At 43.3% G+C, this 25,214-nt stretch overlaps 1 protein-coding gene across 5 annotated transcripts in view; it reads left to right on the forward strand.

Annotated features, from left to right (window-relative positions):
- Obsc (Obscurin) overlaps positions 1 to 25,214 on the forward strand; it is a 195,875-nt gene that overhangs the window by 43,208 nt on the left and 127,453 nt on the right. The window lies entirely within an intron of this gene.

The raw sequence follows: 25,214 nt of genomic DNA on the forward strand, positions 1-25,214 counted from the left end.
TTCGTGCGTAAGGTCAGTTCGCGGTTCTCCTGCACTTGCCCATTCACGGTGTTCAACCCACACAAAAACAACCCAACCATATGCGCTAAAAACATGTGAAATTTGGAGGCTAATGAAAGGACTTGAAATTAAAGTCATGACAGCGCAAGGAGCTTCGCAAAGAGAATGATTAATGAGAACGAGAATGAGTAAAGAGAGAAGGAGTAATGAAGAGGCAGGAAGTGAGCGTGGTGGGTGTACGAAGAAGCGTGAGTAACTGATGCCCCAGCTCAGGTACAGAGAAGGGAAATGCAGAGATGTGCGAATAGTACTCTTTTCAAATTCGGTTTTTCCGTACCTAATCGAATACGAATCAAATATTGTAGCGAATATTCGTTACTTTTACGACTATTTGCCCAAAATTAATAATCGTGCGAAACAGCGTAGCGCTAGCGAAAGCTCTACGGTATGGCGCTGCTCGCTATGAAGTTGTTGGTGATTTTAACAAAATGGATGCCACACAGTCTTTGCTACTCTGAGACTACTTCGCCGGCATGCTCAGGCGCCATTGTCTAGTTCTCCTATAAAAATATACCCCAAAATTCATTTTACGAAGACAGCTAAATAAGCCGCTAAGTGCCATAGCGCAATTTTCCTGGTGCCCGCTATTCAGAGAAAGAGAGAGCAGGAGAACAAGAAGTGTCTCAACTATAGTATATTCTTGCATGATCCTGACGCCGCAGTACTTATCAGGCACTGAACATACATGTTTCTAAAAAGATGGCTTCTCTGGAATAGAAGGGCGTATGTGAATGCGAGGCGCTATTAGTTTAGAAACACTGCGGAGCACGCATGACTAACATACACTTTTCAAGGTGCGAAGGGTTTTGCCTGAATGTCTCTCTATGACAATTATTACTACGTCATGTCTGTATAGTGATACGATGCTCTAAGGAAAAAGTGGTGGAGGTGAGTCGAATTCTATCTATTCTGATTCTTTTTGACTTAGTTGTTGCCCAACACTTCGCTCTGACTGGAATCAGTAAGAAGTTCGGTTCGTATGAATGGAATAAAGTCGAACAAAAATAATTATGCCATTGTAGCATTGCATTCATTACGTGCCTGCCACCCCCTTCTCACAAAACAGTGCTATGTGAATGCGAACAAGCCTTTGCGAATGCGAACCTTCCCGTTATTTCGTACTTTCTCTTGATTTTTCTGCTTTTTTTAAGAGGCCGCACGAAAGCAATATTTTTGCTCATGCCAATGCTTCAGGTACATTAAAGTCAACAGCGTGAGACACGGGGACAGATAAGGAGACGACCGGCGCTCGTGTCAGCTTCTTGTTTCTCGCTGTGCATAGCGCTGCCCACTCCAACGGCACAACAGTTTCACACACACACACACACACACACACACACACACACACACACACACACACACACACACACACACACACACACACACACACACACACACACACACACACACACACACACACACACACACACACACACACACACACACACACACACACACACACACACACACACACACACACACACACACACACACACACACACACACACACACACACACACACACACACACACACACACACACACACACACACACACACACACACACACACACACACACACACACACACACACACACACACACACACACACACACACACACACACACACACACACACACACACACACACACACACACACACACACACACACACACACACACACACACACACACACACACACACACACACACACACACACACACACACACACACACACACACACACACACACACACACACACACACACACACACACACACACACACACACACACACACACACACACACACACACACACACACACACACACACACACACACACACACACACACACACACACACACACACACACACACACACACACACACACACACACACACACACACACACACACACACACACACACACACACACACACACACACACACACACACACACACACACACACACACACACACACACACACACACACACACACACACACACACACACACACACACACACACACACACACACACACACACACACACACACACACACACACACACACACACACACACACACACACACACACACACACACACACACACACACACACACACACACACACACACACACACACACACACACACACACACACACACACACACACACACACACACACACACACACACACACACACACACACACACACACACACACACACACACACACACACACACACACACACACACACACACACACACACACACACACACACACACACACACACACACACACACACACACACACACACACACACACACACACACACACACACACACACACACACACACACACACACACACACACACACACACACACACACACACACACACACACACACACACACACACACACACACACACACACACACACACACACACACACACACACACACACACACACACACACACACACACACACACACACACACACACACACACACACACACACACACACACACACACACACACACACACACACACACACACACACACACACACACACACACACACACACACACACACACACACACACACACACACACACACACACACACACATATATATATATATATATATATATATATATATATATATATATATATATATATATATATACCCCTCGGCGGCAGCTTTCCGGCGGAGGCGAAAAGCAAGGCGCCCGTGTGCTGTGCGATGTCAGTGCACGTTAAAGAACCCCAGGTGGTCGAAATTTCCGGAGTCCTCCACTACGGCGTCTCTCATAGCCTGAGTTGCTTTGGGACGTTAAACCCCACAAACCAACCTTCTTTCTCTCATTGCTTTTTGACAGCACAAGTTTCAGTGAGACACATGGAATCCGGCTTGTGTCCTCGCCTTAGATGCCTGTAGTTGCCAGTTCGGGAGAGCATTCCTTTCGTCATTTTGCTTCGCGTTATGTTTGCATGTGTTGATAACATGAGTTGTTGGGCGTCTAGAAACGCGTCGGACACTTAGCATGAAATGCTTTCGCTTTATTTCTACACTTATCTTTGCTCTGCGCGTAGGTGCCGCTCGGCTCGCCTCCTCTAAATCACACGGCGAGCGCAGCGCGATGCTATGTATGCGTTGCCCTGCACTCGTCCCACCACTAATTCTATGCAGCCCATAAAATTTAAAAAAAAAACGAGGCATGCACAAAATAAACCGATCCTGCAATTTGTATTGCTCATGCCATCGCCCGCAAAAGTCGCCAAGTGCGCACAAGTTCCATACACTAGAATGTTTAGGCTTAGGTTGTTGCCCAAGGGAACGGCGGAAGTTACTTATATTATAGAAACGCAAAGCTTTCGTGTCGTGCAGTGGTTATATGCATATAACTGACAAAGTGCAACATGACTGAACATTTTGCAAAGACTACATCAATAGAGCTTAAAAATTCGCACATGGCGTATTTGACTGTCGCGACACCATCTCCGAGTTCCTTTGGGGCTTTTCATGAGGCCGAGGCAGTGATCAAACTAGTGAAACTAGAGGCGCCATTATTACATCCTAACTTTTAAACAAACCACTTCTCTCACGAAGTTTCAATTGTCAATCTTGCCACGTAAGCATGTCGTAGACGCATTCATCTCCATAAAACTTCTTGAGCTTGGCATATTCGTTGAATTATGCGTACAAAAAGGCATCAAGATTGTGTATAAATATTTTTATACCACCTATATTCTTATGCATGACCTATTTTATAATGACTCGTTTGTCAAATAAAGCTGCTAGGAAAACATGCGCTCTACGTTGCACTTGCCTTGTACAAAATGGTACCTTTCTCACGAGCTGTAAGGCGTTGCGTCAAAGATGGTCAGCTTTTCTGTGAAGGTCGACGCAAATGGATAACTCTTCATAGCCCTTGCTGAGTGTGAACTCGTTCCAGCGATGCAGTCGCGTAGACAAACCAAAGAGTTGCGAACTTGGTTTACACTTCGCATCGCTTACCTCAGTGATGGCAAAGCTACTTTTGCAGCAGTGCAAGGAAGAGTTCAAAAGCTGGGCAAAGCTACTTTTGCAGCAGTGCAAGGAAGAGTTCAAAAGCTGAAAACCCGACGAGGTAGGACTCGATCGCTGTGGCGCATGAGGTAAAAATGCAAACTCCCGCCTGTTAAGCTGCTCCAAGAAAGCGCTCTAACTGAGTCAAATATTCCCCACTCTTGGAGGTCGGTACAACAACTAGCGGAATGCTGAAGTATATTTCCTGAAGCAACTGGGTAAAAAAGCTTTAAGCGAAGATGTGCGCGGATTTATTCCTGTATGGAGTATGTACCTGTATGGATGGAGTGTGTACCTAAATGTACCTGGTTCGCTCCCGGGTTTCGGTACCATAAATTGCAGAAGAAGGAAGGCACACCACTCGTTGCTAGCCGTTTTTTTACTGCGGTCCCAATATGGCGCTCACTTTGCTTCTCGAGCTCCACGTCCTTGCGCTTCCCCTTCCTTTTCGTCCTTCTCAACCATCAGGCTCAAATCTTTAACAGTTATCGCACTTTTAGCATAGTTCATTTGAATGAAGTCAATAGTCCCCGAAACCAAGAAAGTCATAAGGCAATGGTTTATTTATTATTTGTGGTGTCGATAAATGACAAATTGTGCAAGCATTTTGACACGAAAGATAATTCATTAGAAAGTAAAAGAAAAACAACTTGCTTGTGGTAATGGGATCCGAATGCACGACCAACTTTAACCCCAAGACCTCCTTCCGTGGCCTCAACGTGTGGGGTCGGAAAATTCGGGGGCACTAAGGCCCCGTTTAGATGTGACGCGATAGTGCTAATGGGTCTTGTCAGGAGCCTGGGGTCCTGTGTGCATATCACATCGCAGACACCGATACCCATTCAATTTTTGTTTATTTACCGCAATTCACACAAGGCCTGCCTTCAGCCAAGATGAACGAAAGTGCCTCGATGGCCTTTAAACGATAAAAAGGGAAAGCCTCGATGACCTTGAGATGGCATCTCTGACTCTAACCCAAAGGAAACATGTTCGATTTCCATCTCATTATCCCAACTTTATTTTCAGCGCAATTCTTTAATTTATATTATTACAGGTGATGTTTGAGTCGTACTTTTAATACCAGTTTATCTGATGTTTTATTCACTTCAAATTTCGTGCGATGTCATGACCCTCTCGACAAATTTAGATTTCATGGACAGAACAACGCCGACAATTACGCCGAGTTTTTTCTATGAACGAGTATCGCGTTAAAATTCATTTCGAACACTACACGTGGTTGGGTATGGGATGGTTTGGAATGCCACTAATAAGGAGAATGATTAAATAAAGCAGAAATCTGGGCGAGTTGGTGAACGTTCATGATGCAAAAAATAGCGCGAAGAACACACGGACAGAAAGGACGACGCAGACAAGCGCTAACTCGCAACTAAGGTTTATTGCTGATAACACGCAATATGTACATGACACACGGAAAAACACAGATCAAAACAGGTTCCCTCGGGAACTAGTCACGGGTAAAAAACCAACGCAGCAACACGTGTCACTCACCAAGGAAAGAACCGGGAAGAAAACATTTGTCATTAATGCTGCAACGCGGAAGCTAAAAAATCATACTCACAATCGACCAAGTTTACTGACGGCTGGCTGATAACAGATCGGGACTGATACGTATGTGGTAGGCCTCCACAATTTCGCTAAAAGACAGGTTTGGCAATCTCCCAGAGCATTGCCGTGCGTGTGGGGATTGTCCGGGTAAAGATAGAACACAAGCGATTAGTTGCAAACCTATCTTTGAATGCGCATGCATACTTTTCAAACACCCTGATCAGCTGGTCCGAGAAATTGTGGATGCCTCAGTTCAGTTCAATCGTTCAGTCGTGTCCGACTCTTCGTGACCCTGTGGACCATGTCACGCCACGCTTTCCGGTCTCTCACTATCTTCCTAACATCACATAACTTCATCTGCAGTGCCTCGAGGATGCCATCTAACCATCGCGTTCGCTGCCTACCCCTTCTCCGGTGACCCTCAACCTTTCCCAACATCAAATCTTTCTCCAGCGACTCCTCTCTTCTCATCAGATGACCAAAGTAGCTGAGCTTTAACTTTAGAATGTGGAGGCCTACCACATACGTATCAGTCCCGATCTGGTATCAGCCAGCCGTCGGTAAACTTGGCAGATTGTGAGCATGATTTTTTAGCTTCCGCCATGCAGCATTAATGACAAATGTTTTCTTCCCGGTTCTTTCCTTGATGAGTGACACATGTTGCTGCATTGGTATTTTACCCGTGACTAGTTCCCGAGGGAACCTGTTTTGATCTGTGTTTTTCCGTGTGTCATGTACATATTGCGTGTTATCAGCAATAAACCTTAGTTGCGAGTTAGTGCTTGTCTGCGTCGTCCTTTTTGTCCGTGAGTTCTTCGCGCTATACTTTACATCATAAGCAGAATGAAGCTCACATAAATTCTTTGGCGCTGTCTGCCCGATAACATACAGCGACGGATGCTTCCTGCAATAATTGGCAACACGCCGTCATTCTGCGGTGGTCAAAGCTGTCAGGATCCGTGGCATTAGGCTCGAGCAGCAAGCTGTGCTGAAGTGTGCGCCTATTTTATGACAGCGACTCGGCAGTACTGGTGATCAAACCCAGCACATCCTGCGTGCCAGCCTGATGCTCAAAGCACTCCAATGGAAAGCAGAATCCGGAGCCACCTACGTTTCTGTCGTCGCGTTGCTATAATTCTCAAGGAAACGTCTCCATGCCTGTAAATGTAGCTTCTCAGCATAATGAGGCTTGATGCGGAAAAGCCATTCTGAAAGCTCTTACTCGGAGGCGTTCTTTCCTGGCTAATGGGCTATTTTGCTCTTATGCATTGTCACTAACAGCTCGTAATAAGTGAAAGTACATATATATTTATAAACAAATAACCTGAATTAAACATAATTGGAGCTATACAGTCTAGAGGAGATCCTGCAATGCTGCAGCTGCAGAGACCCGCTCAACCATACAAACTATGAAGACAGACTGATTTTTTATATTCGTACCATTTTATACGAGTGCTTTATTCACAGATAATGTGTTGTTTTATCACAGGATAGTGTAAGGTGCTCTGTAGTCAGCATGCTAATAAAGCCAGCACTTGTAATGAAACCATAAACCCAGCAGCATAGAAAGTATGGCTGGAGTTGCCGATTTATTATTTTCTTCTCAAGCTAGAAATATGGACGCAAAAATGATAGCGCGCTATGTATGAAAGCAAACTGAACAAGTGCTGTGGGAGGTGTCAGGCCGAAAAGCAAGCCAACTTTTTGACGAGCGAACTCGTCTTCGTTTGGACGAAACATGTAATGCGAGAAGGAGGTTTCCTTTCGCTCGCTATTTAATCATAACCACCGCTCATGCTTCTCACTCAAAATGCGCCTGCAAATTTCGTTACTGTATTCCCACATTTTGTTTCCCGGGCCCGTATTCTGCAACTTCACATTCGTAATTTATGCCTGGCAATTACTGTAATTCAACTTCAATCTGCGATGCCGTGTCCGACAGCTGTGGCCATCATCCCACTTAAACTCACGTCCCAGTCCACATCCCCAGCCTTCAAGCAATGCCCCTTTTTAAGAGTAGAAAACATTATCCTCCTCCACATTCCGCTATTCTCCTTAGAGTAAAAAAAGAAAAAAAATGCTACCACCTCCTTTGCATAGGTGGGGATGTGTCAGCATGACGTAAACATAATTAACACGTTCATGACGGGTCTTGAACTAGTTGAATTTGAAGTCTTCACTGATGGTTATACAGATAATCAAGAAATATTAGTGGTTGATGTCAGTGTGGAGGAAGTGGCTGATGAAAGGAAGAGGTTGATGTTCACGCTGACTTCTGTCGTCCGGCGCATCCTGCGCTCTCCACCGTAGCGTTATTTCCATTGAAAATTTTGGTCACGGAAAAGTAAATAGAAAAGTAAATAGCTCAGCCAATGGGTAGATGTTTTTGTATCGATCCGTAAGTTCATTAGCAAAATGAAAGCAACAGCGTTGATGGTTTGGTGATGTTTCACTGACAGCAACGGGTTTCAGTGAACCGTAACTAAACGTCCCACCTCGCGATTACTAGACCTGAATTTTAAGAACAGGTCTACTAGTCGCGAGATGACGACTTCTATTTCAGCTCAGTGATTTAGACGGGAACATAGTTCGGCTCTATGTGAGAAAGATTGCGGTGAAATGGACTAGTTGGTGTAGAACACACCATGGACAACGACGTGGATGATATGAAATGCACGAGACAGAACGCATAATAACAAATGTAAAAGAACTGCAAGTTTTCAAATTTATCGTTCCAAAGCCACACGTAGGATAACTACACAATAACAGCTGGTGGTGTATATTGGCAAGATAACAACCAATCAAAGAGGAAGTATGCAGAAAGAAATGTTGGCCCCCAAGTTAGCTCACTGAAAAAATAAACACTAAAATTTTCAATTTGAAAACATGTGGTTGCTGCTTTGTTGTTTCTGTGTAATTTATCTCTGTTTATGGATCTAGCTCACCAATCATCACTGTCATGACTGGCCATCATCGAACGCCGCACAGAACGGTAACATTCATACAGCAATATGCCTTCATTTTTTTATATATTTTGCAAGTGACTAGATTTCTCAGTTGAATGGACATTTATCTTTCTTAATGTCGCAGGATGTTTTTTTTTTTTTTTTAAGGTTGACCATTCTGAGGCGCTTATTTATTGGTTCTTACGCAAAAGTGGTGCCCAGAATATTGTTGGCTTTCTTCTAAAGGAGACGCATTTTACTGAGCTTTCTTAGGTCGCGACAATTTCTGCTTATGGACGTTCTGAAAACATGTAACGGGCACTGGCCCAGAAGGGGAGGACAATGGAAGACGACAGATTATACGATCATCTAAAACAGGTCTAATGAGCGCGCAGAACTACAAGATAGTCACACCCGAAAGAAATGACAAGGATCAAGTCAGAGTGAACGCTTAAATTATAAAAGGGCATCTAATAGCGCGAGTTAACTTGAAGTTGCGTTAACATGCTACTCTGAAGTACAAACGGTGGTTCGCTTAGAATACAGGACCTCATCGTTCGAATACAAAAAAAAAAAAAAAAGAAAGAACAACACATCACAGCATCTTCTGATTTTTCAGTGTTTCTTTAGGTTTGCTTGTCGGACATAAACAACAATGCGGCCGGTGTGAGCGCGCTCCAGACTACGGAATTCGCCAATGTGAAATCCAGAAGTTGTTTAAAATCAAACAAAAACTAGTGCAGCAAAGCAAGCACCTCGCTGTGCATTATATACCTTATACAAACAATTCGCTGCGCCCGCTTCGTACGCTACCATTGTGTTTACTGTCAGCGGAAGGATAAATGAGCACATATCAAATAGCGTGACAGACTAGGTCAAGAGGATTTTCTGAGCATTTGCTGCAGCTGGGAAAGGGAAGCACAGGTGAGGAATTTGTTTGCATTCTGAGGCATTATGGATCTTCTATATTCCTTTTGCGCAGGTATCGCTAATGCGGTCGTTGTTAAGCATAACGATAGAAACTAAACAGCTGGACACAATTCGTTTATTCGGTTCACGCCCTAAGCAGGGCTTATTCCGGCTGTTAGTCCCAGGCCTGTCTTCTTCAGGTGCTTCTTCACTAACCAATTTTTATCCCGTCCTATTAACGCGGCGAAGAAAACGCTGAAAGTGCGCCACCAAATTCTTTATGGGTAGCGTGATGAAAAAACAGCCAGAACTAACGCCTTTTTTATTTCGATGTTTACATACCACCTAATGGGTATTTAGGGAAGGCAAGGGGAGGGAAAAATGCTGTCAGCTACAAATAGTGTCCACACAAAGGAAGCTGCATGTACAGACAATAGATAAATGAAGCAAGCAACGAGAAAAGGCACGCCTATCAAGCGATCATTGGGCCTTGTATGCCTGAAACACTCTAGAAACGAGATGAAAAAAGTAGCAGAAGAGACGCTAGGAATTGTGACCGCAACGTGGCCGCTACAAAAAACAAAATCAACAACGCGAAAAGACAGCAGAAAAATAGACGACCCAAAAGAGCCACAAGCAAGACAAGCATTATTGTAATCAGAAAAAGGATTATATATATATATCGGGTCTTGAATATTTGGGGGCTGGGATTTAAAAAATTCCTATGCAAAATCTACTACCCCATTCGAGCTGAAATAACGTTCACAAAGTAGCAAAAGATAGTCTACGTTATCTGATAAATGATTCAACATCGGTACTTGCCTAGATTTTCCGAAATCGAGAAAAAACTGCTCTCGGCGGCGTGCACAATTTTTGCAGAAGAGAGTCGAAAAGCTATTTTAACATGACGCGCCATCTGTCGGGCAGCGAGGCAAGCGCGCCAACGGCCGGGATGGAACTTGTCTCACTGTTCGACAGATGGCGCATCATGTTAAAATAGCTTTTCGACTGTCTTCTGCGAAAATTGTGCACGCCACCGAGAGCAGTTTTTTCTCGATTTCGAGAAATCTAGGCAAGTACCGATGTTGACTCACTTATCAGATAACGTAGACGATATTTTGCTACTTTGTGAACGTTATTTCAGCTCGAATGGTGTAGTAGATTTTGCATAGGAATGTTTTAAATCCCAGCCCCCAAATATTCAAAACCCTGTATATATATATATATATATATATATATATATATATATATATACACGAGTCGCTCATGGAGTAATATATATATATATATATATATATATATATATATATATATATATATTACTCGAATATAATAATCTTTTTCTGACCTGAAAAATATGCACAAACTTGGTTTTGCGCCATAAACTGTAGCACGTAACGTTGTAGTTTGGTAGGGAAGACAATGTCTGAATGGCAGCATAACAGCTGCGTCACAATTCTGCCCTAAAGAAGGTGGGCGTTTGGAGGTACAAACTGTCTAATTCGGGGATTTCTTCGGTTTAATCAGTTACAGGAACAACTGTTCTGAAACCTTTGGAAACAAGAATATGAAAGAAAGACTACGTCTTGGTCGAAAGTGGGTGCAAGTATGAATACATCAGAGAAAACACGCAGACCATTCGAGGGCGGCACATGATGGCAGTTGCTGCGCTCGAGTCCTTGGCTGCTGGACGTTTCCTTGACTAGCTTCGTGGTTTGCGAAGCTGAGGCCGCCACTTTCCCTTAGAACTGGAAAGCATGCGTGGATATTCCCCGCAAAGCTCCTCCAGACACAGACGCTACTATCGCATTTTCTCGCCATTGCAGGCTCGCGTGTCAGGATACCAAACTTTCTCGCAGCCATCGCTTGGGATCGCTTTCGTACTAAAATGCTACAATGAGGATGACGCATGTGCTGTATGTGGTAACTCCAGTGAAACAATTGACCATGTTATACTCGAATGTAATGGAATCCATCCGGAAGTCAATGCAGGCGCAGTCACTCTTCCTGAAGCTCTTGGGTTATGAGATACCAGTGGCCGGGTGAATAAACTGGCGGTGGAAACTAGCAAAAAACGACTGGAAGATTGGTGGCTTAAAAGCAGAAAAGGGACATAACGTTAATAATGTAGAAACAAAAATTCAATAAATAGAATGATGGTATAGTTAACCAAAACAATAATTAAGATATAGGGAGAAAAATGAGCATGATAGCTACTGCTACCACCCCGTTCCAAAGGGGACGCTCCTATATTCCATCCATCCCAGCTATGCATATCTTAATGACTGCAAAGTGACACTGTGTAATATCGGTAAGCAATGGCTCAAAAACTCAAATTAATCCTCATTCAAGAAATTGTTGGGATCCATGGCTCTGTGCGACGAATGCAATACATTCTATGGTTGGTATGAGATCATGTGCGGCTGCATTGCGGGGGAGAATTTATATTTCAGACTTAGCTCTGACTAATTCTTTTCTCAATTAGATTTCGATCAACGAAAGGATCAAGCAAGTTTTTGTAAAGGGTACTCAATGTCGATGATGTCCATATATCAATCAGGGGATAGAAAAATGCTCGGAATGTAACCAACTCCTATGCATGACGTTCATTGATAACGAAAAGGCATTTGACTCGGTCGAAACCTCGGCAGCCATACGGGCGTTGCGAAATCAGTGGGTAGATTAGCCGTATGTGAAAGCACTGAAATATACAGTGGCGGCATGGTAAATATATAGTTATGCATAAAGGAAGTAATATATTCCCTATAAGGAAAGGTGTTAGGCATGAAGACACGATCTCCGTTGTACTGTTCGCAGCTTGCTTAGAGGAAGTATTCAGAGATTTGGAAGGGGGAAGTTAGGGATAAGGAATGGTGGAGAATACCTCAGTAATCTGCGATTTGCTGATGACATTGCGTTGTCAAGTAACTCAGGGGGTTATTTGCAAAGAATGACTGATGACCTAGACAGGAAAAGTAGAAAGGTAGGCTTGAAAATCAATATGCGGAATGTTAAGGTAACGCGCTCAACAGCCTCGGGAAGGATCAGCACTTAACAATAGGTGTCGATGCACTCAATTAACTTTATGAGATAGGAAGTGCGCAGAGTGTGTCAGAGAAATGACAAGTGTGAATGATAGTCTAGTGGAAATCAAGAAGAAATGCGCATGGGCAGGGTATGTAGTGCGAAGAGAGGTCAACTGGTAGTCGCTAAGGGTAGCAAATTGGATTCCAAGGGAAGGAAAGCGTAGCAGGGGACGGCAGTAACTTGGGTGGGCGAGGTTAAGAAGTTCGCAGGGGTCAAGTGAATGCAGATAGCACAGGACCGGTTTAATTGGAGAAATATGGAAGAGGCCTTTGCCCTGCAGTGGGCATAGTCAGGCTGCGGCTGCTGCTGCTGCTGCTGCTGCTGCTGCTGCTGATGATGATGATGGTGGTGATGATGATGATCATAATTATTGTCTTGAACTCTTTCCTTCTTGCAAATGAGAGCTATTGGTTCTTTTTGGAAAACTCCGGGGCCCTATTCTTGTTTTGTTGATTCTGCTCCTCGCCTTACATTTGGTGAATAAAGTATTTTACTAAACTTCCATACCTATAGGCGTGAAAGATGCACCAACAGATGCAGAAACATTACAGAAAATTGTTATATGCCTTCAAAACCACCGAATGTTTTATGCATTTGATTTGTTTTGTTCTTGCAGCTGAAAACATCTATTCGTCTTGTACGTAGCAATCTCAATAAAGCCTACACATCACTGCCAGAGCACCCGGAATTTTCGTTGTGGTGAACACTTTGTCAATCGCCAAGCGTATACGCGGCGAAAATTCCTTCAGGGTGCCTTCCTGACATACCTGTTTGTTCACGGGTTGGTACTGCGCCAGGTGGAGGTCGAAAGTGGCGATACAATTTCTCAGACTGTGTAGAGACGAAGCTGACTCCAGCGCCTTTTTAAACCCATGAGGATTACCAAGTGTGCATTTCATGTTCATTCTCAGTCTGTCATTTAGGTTAGAATGATTATTTTAAGTCATATTGATACCAAAAAACATTCAGTCCTGACACCAACAAAATGATTTCGCTTACATAGTGCTCGATCCCGTAGCAGTGCACGCTTCGCACCGACGATAGAGCGACCTCATTCACGAAAGGTATGGGCAGCCTGATCGCTTATTGTGTCCATCTGTCGAAACCCTGCTAGTATGTTCATGTATAATTTTACGAATGTCTGTGATTTTCACCTCACACGTAGCGTGAGCTGAAAGTCACGAATGAAAAAGTGCGGTTGCAGCATTCATCAGGCACTTCTGATTAATCATTCCAGCATTAGGGGGAATTTTTCCTCCTTCTATAGCTTCAAGAATAAATATTTGATTGTTCCACTTAAAACTGGCGTCTTCGGCAAAATGCACTGGGGTGTAGCGCACTGCAGGGCGAGTTGGTCCTGCATAATCGCAACAAGGACAGGACAATATGTTTAAGGAACGTCGTCGGCGAGCATCGCATCTTTTCTTCTTTTGTCCTCTCCTTGTTGCGCCAAGACTATTCTAAGAGAGGAAAGCAATTCTGTTTAGAAACGACAAGTTACTTTGGCTGAAGTGGGTAAAGAAATGAAATGGCCTGGAATCTACGAAAACTATATGTCGCTTATGGAACCAACTTCCGTGCTTCATGTTTGTCCCTGCTGATTTTTTGAATGCTAGTTGGAGCATACACATATAAATTTACCTCGACCTCGTAGCAGGCACCAATTTACTGGTAGCTTGCTAATTTTGCTTTAAAGCTCACACATAGTTGCGCACAAGATGATGGCCCCGACGTCACGTGATCATTTGAAGATTGCAACACTTTCAAGTCGTCGTGCGGACGCCAGTCGGTAAACACATTGTTTATCGTAAAGAATGAAGAGCTGGTAAAAAAAAAAAAAAATTCAGTACCCCATACGTACCTTACGGTGTTTACATAAATATCTTGTGTTCACACATAACGCCTTATATTTATGTTTCTGCTTCCACCGCCTGCCACCCTCGATTACGGGGTCATATAACCACCTCTTTGTTGCCGAGTTCAAACTGGTGTAATTTGGGAAATGATGATACTTCGGTGAAGAAATTCCACAAGCGAAATTATACGTGAATTTCAGGTTGGGAGCTGAAAATAAAAAGAAGGCAGGAAGAGAAAGATGAACCTTACCCACGGGTTTGGCAGCGCAAGCTTCTTGCAGTTAGTACTGGACTGGCAATCCAGTGACACTGTTCTGGCACTGAAAGGAGGGCCCTAGTTCATTTCACTTGGGAACTGAGAGTAACGACATCTCACAAATTGATTTTTAGGACAGGTCTATGGCAGTTCGTCAAAGCGTGTTGCCCAGTATAAGAATGACAATACCTATTTGTGTAAAAAAGAAAAGCGCAGAATTTAGCTGCATATTCTTTCTTACATTAAAATTTTCACGAAAAGAAAGTTTGTATTGTGCTCTTGGTCGGCTTTTACAAGCACACGCTGCTGTGAGAAATGATAACAAGCAAATAGTTAATTTGTTACCGCGAACATGAAAGAATTGTCCTTCCGCTTCACATTGATGATGAAAGTTTAGCAGAGGAATTCTGAATCAGTATAGACGGTAAAAACGAAAACGGTGTGATTCAGAATATGATGGACAGTAATGAATATGAGTTTCCAACAACGCACTGAAACCTAAAAACATCTAAAATATTACCGTTTTCAGCATCAGTCAGGAGTGCTTAAGCACATATAACCTTGTCAAAATTTACCCAGAAGTGTCACGTTCGTACTTTACTTGGCTGGCGTCTCGCCGAAAGCATGGGCTAGGCGGCATGCAGTGAAATTATCCATAGAGTGAAGTTCAGAAGTTTATATCTGCCAAATGATATTAATTGAAAATTAAGATACAATATTTCTGCTATCGTTAAACCTCTAAACTATTGATGCAGGGCCCTGAATTTGAGAAAGATAAAACTCTATTCCCATTGTGAGCGAATAAAATTAGTTAAAATCGTACGGTTTCTTTCACTTTGTGCATAAAATCTCGCGGCGCTTGGCGTTATTTAAAGCGAATAGAGCAGCACACTGGGAGGTTGTGAACTGATGAGGAACTGATAACTTTCAGAGGACAAGTATACTTTTGTGAGAAAGCCTTAGTATAAGGTTCTTGCTTCCCAGCATTCCCGCGGTGGTTGAACGATTGCAGGGACAGTTTCACGGTGTAACTAAAAACTGACGTAAAAAAATAAAGAAAAAAAACGCTCGCCGGCTGTTTATGTCACAGCCACGGTCGCAATTCTAACTCTCCCTAGCTGGTGCTGCCACCTGTCAGGTCCTCGATGAGACAGGCACTGCGCGGGACCCATGACGTCATGAGTTGAGGCAGGACCACTACGGCTTCTGGCGCCGCTTCCCGATTCGCGGCGCAGCAAGGGTGCCTAATTTTAGCCGTGGACGCATGAAGACAAATAAACCTTACCTCTTCCAAAAGCACCGCAAGAAAGAGGTGGCCGCCTCGAACTGTTTCTCTGTTTGCTCCATAGGTGTCGCACGAGCACCGCGCAAAGTGGATCAGAAAGCCGGAAACGCTATTACAGAACTATGCAAACATTTTGTGCATCCGTTATGCCAAGCTTTTATTTAATTTGGCACTGCTCGGAGTGCAGTTTTGTTTCCTTTTCTCTTGTGGCTATTTAACTAAATCGCCATGCCATTGAAATACCGATGCGGGCCGCAGCCTTTTCTTAAATCTGCTGCATTTGTTTTTTAATTATCCGTCGTATTATCCGATTACATTTAAACATAATTCTAACACGGTAAATTGAACCTCAAAAACAGATGAAGTGCTAGATTTCAAATGCGGCTTCGAAGTATGCATGTCCTGTTATGTGAGGAGTAGTCTCAAAACTTTCACGAAATTACATGTTTAGAGGCATGCATAAAACTCGGAACCTTTTTGTATCACCAAAGGCACAGCGAAAATCTTGACGGAGTCTATTGGCCCTCAATCGCTTTATTAAAAAATAAACTATCAAGAAGAGCCATTTTAATCTTAATACCTCACGAAATCGATGCTCAGTTTTTTTTTCTATATAAATATTACATGTAATTAACCACCCAAAAAGCTCAGCGAAAAAAAAAAATCAATTTACCGCGGACATAATTTCTCTGCATGCATGCGTGCCTGGCGCGAGATTAAAAAAAAAAATGTTATTAGCTCCACCCGCAGGTAAATTTTTGGTAAGCAAAATCTATGTGTTTGAGTTTTGCTTCTTCTCTTTCGAACATATTTGCCTTTCAAGCCTAGTAAATGACCTTTGGGAACACGTCCAGCTGTATATTTGTTAGTAATGCACTATACGGATATATTTTTGGGATCGTGTTTCCATAACTTTTCTCGTGGGAGGGGTCTGCGTAATTAGTCGGAGTATAAGCTCTAGCCAATCATGAAAGTCACTGAAATAAAAGTGCAGTCATGAAGACAAGCTAGCAGCATATCTTATGAATATGGCCTCTATTCTAGCTTAATACACCCGTTCTTATTAACTGCTGCTTTAGCTTCCGGCTCTCACCATTGAGGTGTGCTTGGCCTGTCATTTTTTTTTTTTTTTTTTCACAACACAGTAACTTAGCTTTTTTGTCGTCTTATTCTCTATTTCCAACCACGTTCACCCAGTCTGCTTCACGGCAGATAACCACAACATTGACCTACAAGCCTCGGCATGTCACCTGTTGCGCTTCATTGAGCGGGCGCTACGTCTGTCCTTTGCAGCCGCCGATAAGTCTCCAAAGCTCTGCAAATAATGAAAAAAAAAAAAAAAAAACGCAAGTCAGTGAAAAGCAGGGTCATTGGGAGTAACATATGTTGCCTGCTTCCGTGCAGTATCCGTCAGTACACCACGGTCAAAAGCAATGTGATACCTTCTTCGAAATATTAGGCCTAACAGTAGAAGAGACTTTCCCGATGGACTCGTATAACTGTGTTCAGAGTAGCGCTGGTCAATCGGGCAACTTTGAGCCTCTAAAAATATTTTGATGAAAAATGTTTTTAGTGACATCGTATCGACCTCATCGGGGTTATCGCATGTTTATTTGCTAAATGGAGCCGGAAATGTGCCGCAGTGCAGATTGGCGGCTACTGTCTACATTAAATCTTTCTAGTGAAGACACACGCACATCGTGCATGAAAACGCAACTTGAAAGTAAAATATAAATTGCGCCGTGAGCTGTTCAATGAGGACACTTGAGCTTCTACATTTGGCTCAACCAGTTGAGCTCGAAATATTTTCTGATGTGGAAAAAAAAATCGGTTTTGCTGGTTTGCTTGAAAACTTCTATGTTGGATTGAGGTCATAATCGTCAGCCTTGTCGTGTGCTGTCAGCTTTGTTATAGGAGTGTTTGATTACAGCTTTAATGCATTCGATGGGGAAAGAAAGAAAGCTGCCCGAGAAGCAAAACACAGTTTCTTCTCTCGAAAATGTTTTGCGTTGATGTGCTGCATTGATAAAAATACTGTGAACCTTGCCGAACTTAGAAGCGTTGCTAAAGAACTGATCTTTATTGAAAAAATAAATAATCTAACCTCCCCTTTTCTTTACCTTCGTGATCTTATTTCTGGAACGCTGTATGGTATTTCCCGTTGAAATTATTAGACAACCATTATTCATTATACTGGACGTCTTTCTTGTTCTTTATAAGGACAGAAAGTTAAAAAAAAAAAGGCAACGGACTTTAGATTAATTGTAGCCCCGTGGCTATATTGCGGGCTAAGGTGGACACCAGATAGAATGCACAATGCTTCAATGAGTTGGCAAACACTGAATACCTCAATTAACTTTCCAATTTGCAGTTTAGAAGATATGTTGTCTTGGCAGAATTGGAGCACGAACACAGAAAAAGAAAAAGGCAGGGACAGACGCTGTACGTGTGTCTCGTCTTTTTCTCTGTCCGTGTCTTGTAGCGTTGTTGAACCGCTAATAATCAACCTCAACTAGCCCAATGTGCCGTCCTTCTTTTTCATCGAAAGAAAGGTTGCTTGAACGGATGTGTTGCGTGCTTTTCGTTGTATATTTCATTTCACTAAACATTCACCTAGCGTCTGGTATTCAGTCCTATAAGTTCCTTCTTCTTTTGGAATGTGCTACTTGTTTTTCTCGGGCTATTTAGAATGTCTCAACCCTAATTGTTGCGATGAGACAGCGTCAGTTGATTTAGTACGCACTGTTATTGTGTGTTTGTCAGGAAAAGTTTCTTGCAGCATTCATAGCAGCTACCACTACCAGGTGAGATTCTGCACACGATTGCGCACGATCCCCTTTTTCCGATTGTTCATTTCTAAATAAAATTCAACTAATGTTATTGGGGAGTATTTTCCGCTTTTGGGGGGCCACTGTATTTCGGTTGCATTTCTATCCAGTAAAACGGTAACACCAGTGACTACTATTGAGAGGTAAAAAAATGCACTTAGGTATTTATTGCTATGTGCGCTGAATACCAAAGTTATGTATGGAGGCGGAGAAAAAAGGGAGGGTAGCTTTGTGTTGCGCTGGTTTTTCCTTTTTTTAGGCGAAATGTTTTATTCGGAGTCTTCCCTGAGGGGATAAGAGTTTAGATGGTCACTTCAGGTCACACGTCATCACGTGACCTTTTTACGCGAAACGTATACAGCGCCGAAAAGCGATCGCCGTTGCTGTTGCCGTCTCCGTAACCCATTATTAAGAAAAACGGTGGAGAGAAAATACACATGAAAATTCGTCTCAAATTTATGACGCAACCTTTCTTTGCGCAGCGTTCAGGGTGACGTCATACCATTTCGCCTCTCATTTAGCCTCCATGTGGGAGTCGACGTGGACGCTATAGCTCGCAATAGGAATTCGAACCCACGACACGTGTACCGTGGACATGTGTACGTGTCCGCTTAGAAATGAGATAGTGAGCATTCCTTTCCCCCAAAAGCAGCGCAATAATTTAGAAGCATTCGCGGAATAAAAAGAAGGTGTTCAAAGTGTTTCGCATCTACTCTAAAGGCGAAGCTTTTGCGTCTCCTTAATTTTTTTAACTCTTTATATTTCGTAATGGGGTGCACTATTTTGCCTTCAGAGACCAATTTTATCACATTTATTATTGCAAGAAACATAAAAACGACGAGCCATTAAGGGTCGGACGTCAGTTTAAACGAGAAGATAATTTCAATCACACTTTTTTATTTTTGCGATTGCTGCACTGTAAAAGCCAACTTTAGTTAAGAGGAGATACCGTCGAACAATAATGGCTGGAAAGCGAGTGACATCTCGTTACAAATTGTGCAATGACTTGCTTGCTGCTAGTGCAATCACGATTCGCTCTTTGCGGTTTCATTAATGTCCGAAAAGCTAATCTCAAAGACGACTAGTAAAACGTTTTTTAATACGCAACAATATTAATAGCGCATAAGTATCGTTTGTTTCTTGTTTAGATGAGTGCATGCTGTGCATTTTACGACCACAGTGTTCGTAACAACAATGTAAAGCATGTTGTTATTTTTTGCCAGAGGAAACCTGGGGGGGAGGGGGGGGGGGGAGATGATCTTCGTTCGGAGCCAAAAACAAGGCAACCATAAATATCTTAGACGCACATAGCAGGCTCGTTACCTCTAGAGTTATTCATAAGACTAGCAAATACAACGAACGCCTTAGCTGCAATTAATAAACTAAAAGCTCTGGAGTTTGTTTAGCAAGTTAACCGCTTGCCTTCAGCGCCGAAAATTCAGTAGAAATTCGCTGTCACGACTGTGTCCAGCAGAAAAATAAAACTCAACGACCAAAATTCACGCAAGCAGTGATAATTTAATGGATAATCTTGTTTTGTAGTTGGAATCAAGCGAGCACAAAAACCCTGAAGCATTCTGAATAGTCATGCGCATATCGAGAAAGGCGCCATTGTGATTCGCTAGTTAACCAAGTTTGCGACTACTGTGAATCTAATTACATTATTTGTAGCCCAAAATAGTTACAGTGAGCACCTTTAGATACCCATCTATAGAACTGATAAGAAATAAAATCAAAAGCCCAAGAAATATCCATAACGGTTTAGCAGGTCCAGCTTGCTGGCTCGCCACTTTTAATTCTGAGGCGACTGAGGGATACTGTAAGACATTGTTATATAGTTAAGCACATATGTTTCCGATGCATGGCAAAAATTTGCTTTTAGATTTTCTTCGCTCGCAATGAATAATTGAAATTGCCATAGAAAACCAAGGAGATGAGTTTTTGAACATAACTGCGAGGAAAGTGTGGAATATTGAAAGATAATGTTGTGAAATTAATCACGGGAATGATCTACTTTTCCGATGTGTAGCAGAATTTTGCTCCTGAAGTTTGTCCTGAGCTCACGACGAGTAAACTACGACTCTCACAAAAAACCAATCGGCCGCGTTTGTGCACAATAATAGCAACAAACTACAAGCCTGCCGAAGGAAGATCTGGTAATATATTGGTTGTTATGATGAACGTTTATAATATATGAAAAACAAAACCTGTGTTCAAAAACGCTTTTATACAATTTGTGTAAAATTTCTGGATAATATTCCCAATCCGCTAAGGAGCAAACGAGGTGGACCAGAAATGCCTGCAATAAAACTACAACGCTGATCATAACTTCACAACCCTCAAAGACGCCAATTCATGCGAACTGAAGTTATGTCATAAAAAGGCTCAGTACAAACAGCACTGCAAGACGGGAGACATGAAAGAGACAACATGCAAGGCCGCCGCAGAGTTGTTCGTGCGTAAGGTCAGTTCGCGGTTCTCCTGCACTTGCCCATTCACGGTGTTCAACCCACACAAAAACAACCCAACCATATGCGCTAAAAACATGTGAAATTTGGAGGCTAATGAAAGGACTTGAAATTAAAGTCATGACAGCGCAAGGAGCTTCGCAAAGAGAATGATTAATGAGAACGAGAATGAGTAAAGAGAGAAGGAGTAATGAAGAGGCAGGAAGTGAGCGTGGTGGGTGTACGAAGAAGCGTGAGTAACTGATGCCCCAGCTCAGGTACAGAGAAGGGAAATGCAGAGATGTGCGAATAGTACTCTTTTCAAATTCGGTTTTTCCGTACCTAATCGAATACGAATCAAATATTGTAGCGAATATTCGTTACTTTTACGACTATTTGCCCAAAATTAATAATCGTGCGAAACAGCGTAGCGCTAGCGAAAGCTCTACGGTATGGCGCTGCTCGCTATGAAGTTGTTGGTGATTTTAACAAAATGGATGCCACACAGTCTTTGCTACTCTGAGACTACTTCGCCGGCATGCTCAGGCGCCATTGTCTAGTTCTCCTATAAAAATATACCCCAAAATTCATTTTACGAAGACAGCTAAATAAGCCGCTAAGTGCCATAGCGCAATTTTCCTGGTGCCCGCTATTCAGAGAAAGAGAGAGCAGGAGAACAAGAAGTGTCTCAACTATAGTATATTCTTGCATGATCCTGACGCCGCAGTACTTATCAGGCACTGAACATACATGTTTCTAAAAAGATGGCTTCTCTGGAATAGAAGGGCGTATGTGAATGCGAGGCGCTATTAGTTTAGAAACACTGCGGAGCACGCATGACTAACATACACTTTTCAAGGTGCGAAGGGTTTTGCCTGAATGTCTCTCTATGACAATTATTACTACGTCATGTCTGTATAGTGATACGATGCTCTAAGGAAAAAGTGGTGGAGGTGAGTCGAATTCTATCTATTCTGATTCTTTTTGACTTAGTTGTTGCCCAACACTTCGCTCTGACTGGAATCAGTAAGAAGTTCGGTTCGTATGAATGGAATAAAGTCGAACAAAAATAATTATGCCATTGTAGCATTGCATTCATTACGTGCCTGCCACCCCCTTCTCACAAAACAGTGCTATGTGAATGCGAACAAGCCTTTGCGAATGCGAACCTTCCCGTTATTTCGTACTTTCTCTTGATTTTTCTGCTTTTTTTAAGAGGCCGCACGAAAGCAATATTTTTGCTCATGCCAATGCTTCAGGTACATTAAAGTCAACAGCGTGAGACACGGGGACAGATAAGGAGACGACCGGCGCTCGTGTCAGCTTCTTGTTTCTCGCTGTGCATAGCGCTGCCCACTCCAACGGCACAACAGTTTCACACACACACACACACACACACACACACACACACACACACACACACACACACACACACACACACACACACACACACACACACACACACACACACACACACACACACACACACACACACACACACACACACACACACACACACACACACACACACACACACACACACACACACACACACACACACACACACACACACACACACACACACACACACACACACACACACACACACACACACACACACACACACACACACACACACACACACACACACACACACACACACACACACACACACACACACACACACACACACACACACACACACACACACACACACACACACACACACACACACACACACACACACACACACACACACACACACACACACACACACACACACACACACACACACACACACACACACACACACACACACACACACACACACACACACACACACACACACACACACACACACACACACACACACACACACACACACACACACACACACACACACACACACACACACACACACACACACACACACACACACACACACACACACACACACACACACACACACACACACACACACACACACACACACACACACACACACACACACACACACACACACACACACACACACACACACACACACACACACACACACACACACACACACACACACACACACACACACACACACACACACACACACACACACACACACACACACACACACACACACACACACACACACACACACACACACACACACACACACACACACACACACACACACACACACACACACACACACACACACACACACACACACACACACACACACACACACACACACACACACACACACACACACACACACACACACACACACACACACACACACACACACACACACACACACACACACACACACACACACACACACACACACACACACACACACACACACACACACACACACACACACACACACACACACACACACACACACACACACACACACACACACACACACACACACACACACACACACACACACACACACACACACACACACACACACACACACACACACACACACACACACACACACACACACACACACACACACACACACACACACACACACACACACACACACACACACACACACACACACACACACACACACACACACACACACACACACACACACACACACACACACACACACACACACACACACACACACACACACACACACACACACACACACACACATATATATATATATATATATATATATATATATATATATATATATATATATATATATACCCCTCGGCGGCAGCTTTCCGGCGGAGGCGAAAAGCAAGGCGCCCGTGTGCTGTGCGATGTCAGTGCACGTTAAAGAACCCCAGGTGGTCGAAATTTCCGGAGTCCTCCACTACGGCGTCTCTCATAGCCTGAGTTGCTTTGGGACGTTAAACCCTACAAACCAACCAAGCATATATATATATATATATATATATATATATATATATATATATGTGCGTGTGTGTGTGAAGGAAAGAAGCCAACAGTCGGCGAGGCCAGGGAAAGCATTGGGGATTGTACTTTGTCTTCTTTTTTTTTTAATTTTTACTTCGATAATCACATAAATTAGTATTGCAATCTGTTTAGGGGAAAGATGATATTAAACACAAAGTAGAAGAAAAAACAACGTGCCAATTGTGGGAACCGAACCCACGACCTCCGAATATCGCGTCCGGTGCTCTTCCAATACATCGGCCGCTGTTCCCCCTGCTACTTTCTTGGGTATTTATGTTGTCTGTATACGAACCTTTGAGAGTGTTCACCAGCGCCACCCTCAACCATAGCGGCGGACGTGGTACGTCCTGTATATAATGCCGCGAAACCTTCAAAACTGTATTTGTTGTTTTTTAACAGCCGCCGGCATACAGGCTTATCACTCTGATTCTGGACCGCGTATCAGTTCCGTAATCTTTGTTTGTTAATGCTCGATGTCGCGAGTCACACCTTTATCACTTTCTTTGTCGCGAACGATGCGCCGAGATCTGTCTCGAAGATTCCGATCACTCGTGTATGTTTCTACATAGTTCCAGGTTGGGCTACTAACACTTTGCGACGTTATCTAGATTGTTAAGCAGCCTTTAAATTGAGCGTTGACGAGTGCGACGGGCATTCTTTGTTCGACGATCGACGAGCACGGTCGTTGCTATCGCCGCCGCCGAGCTGCTTAGTTCTTTTGCGGGCGCAAGTCAGCCCAATAAAGAGTTAATTTCAGTACCATCAAGCCTGCGTCTTCATTTGTGTCATCGACCCTGGTCACCACCACGTGACAATATATATATTCTTCAGCAAATTTCCTAAGCTATAGCGCGCTTGAAGCATTGACTTCTTTTTCATGCCATAGCTTTCCGCATCCGGGACCAGTGTTAACGATGGCGGCAGTGCAAAGTCGCATGCGTCCTCTGGTGCAACGAAATGCATCA

This window comes from Amblyomma maculatum, chromosome 1, assembly GCF_055883805.1.
Source record: "Amblyomma maculatum isolate TAMU_Amacu chromosome 1, ASM5588380v1, whole genome shotgun sequence".
Taxonomy (NCBI): domain Eukaryota; kingdom Metazoa; phylum Arthropoda; class Arachnida; order Ixodida; family Ixodidae; genus Amblyomma; species Amblyomma maculatum.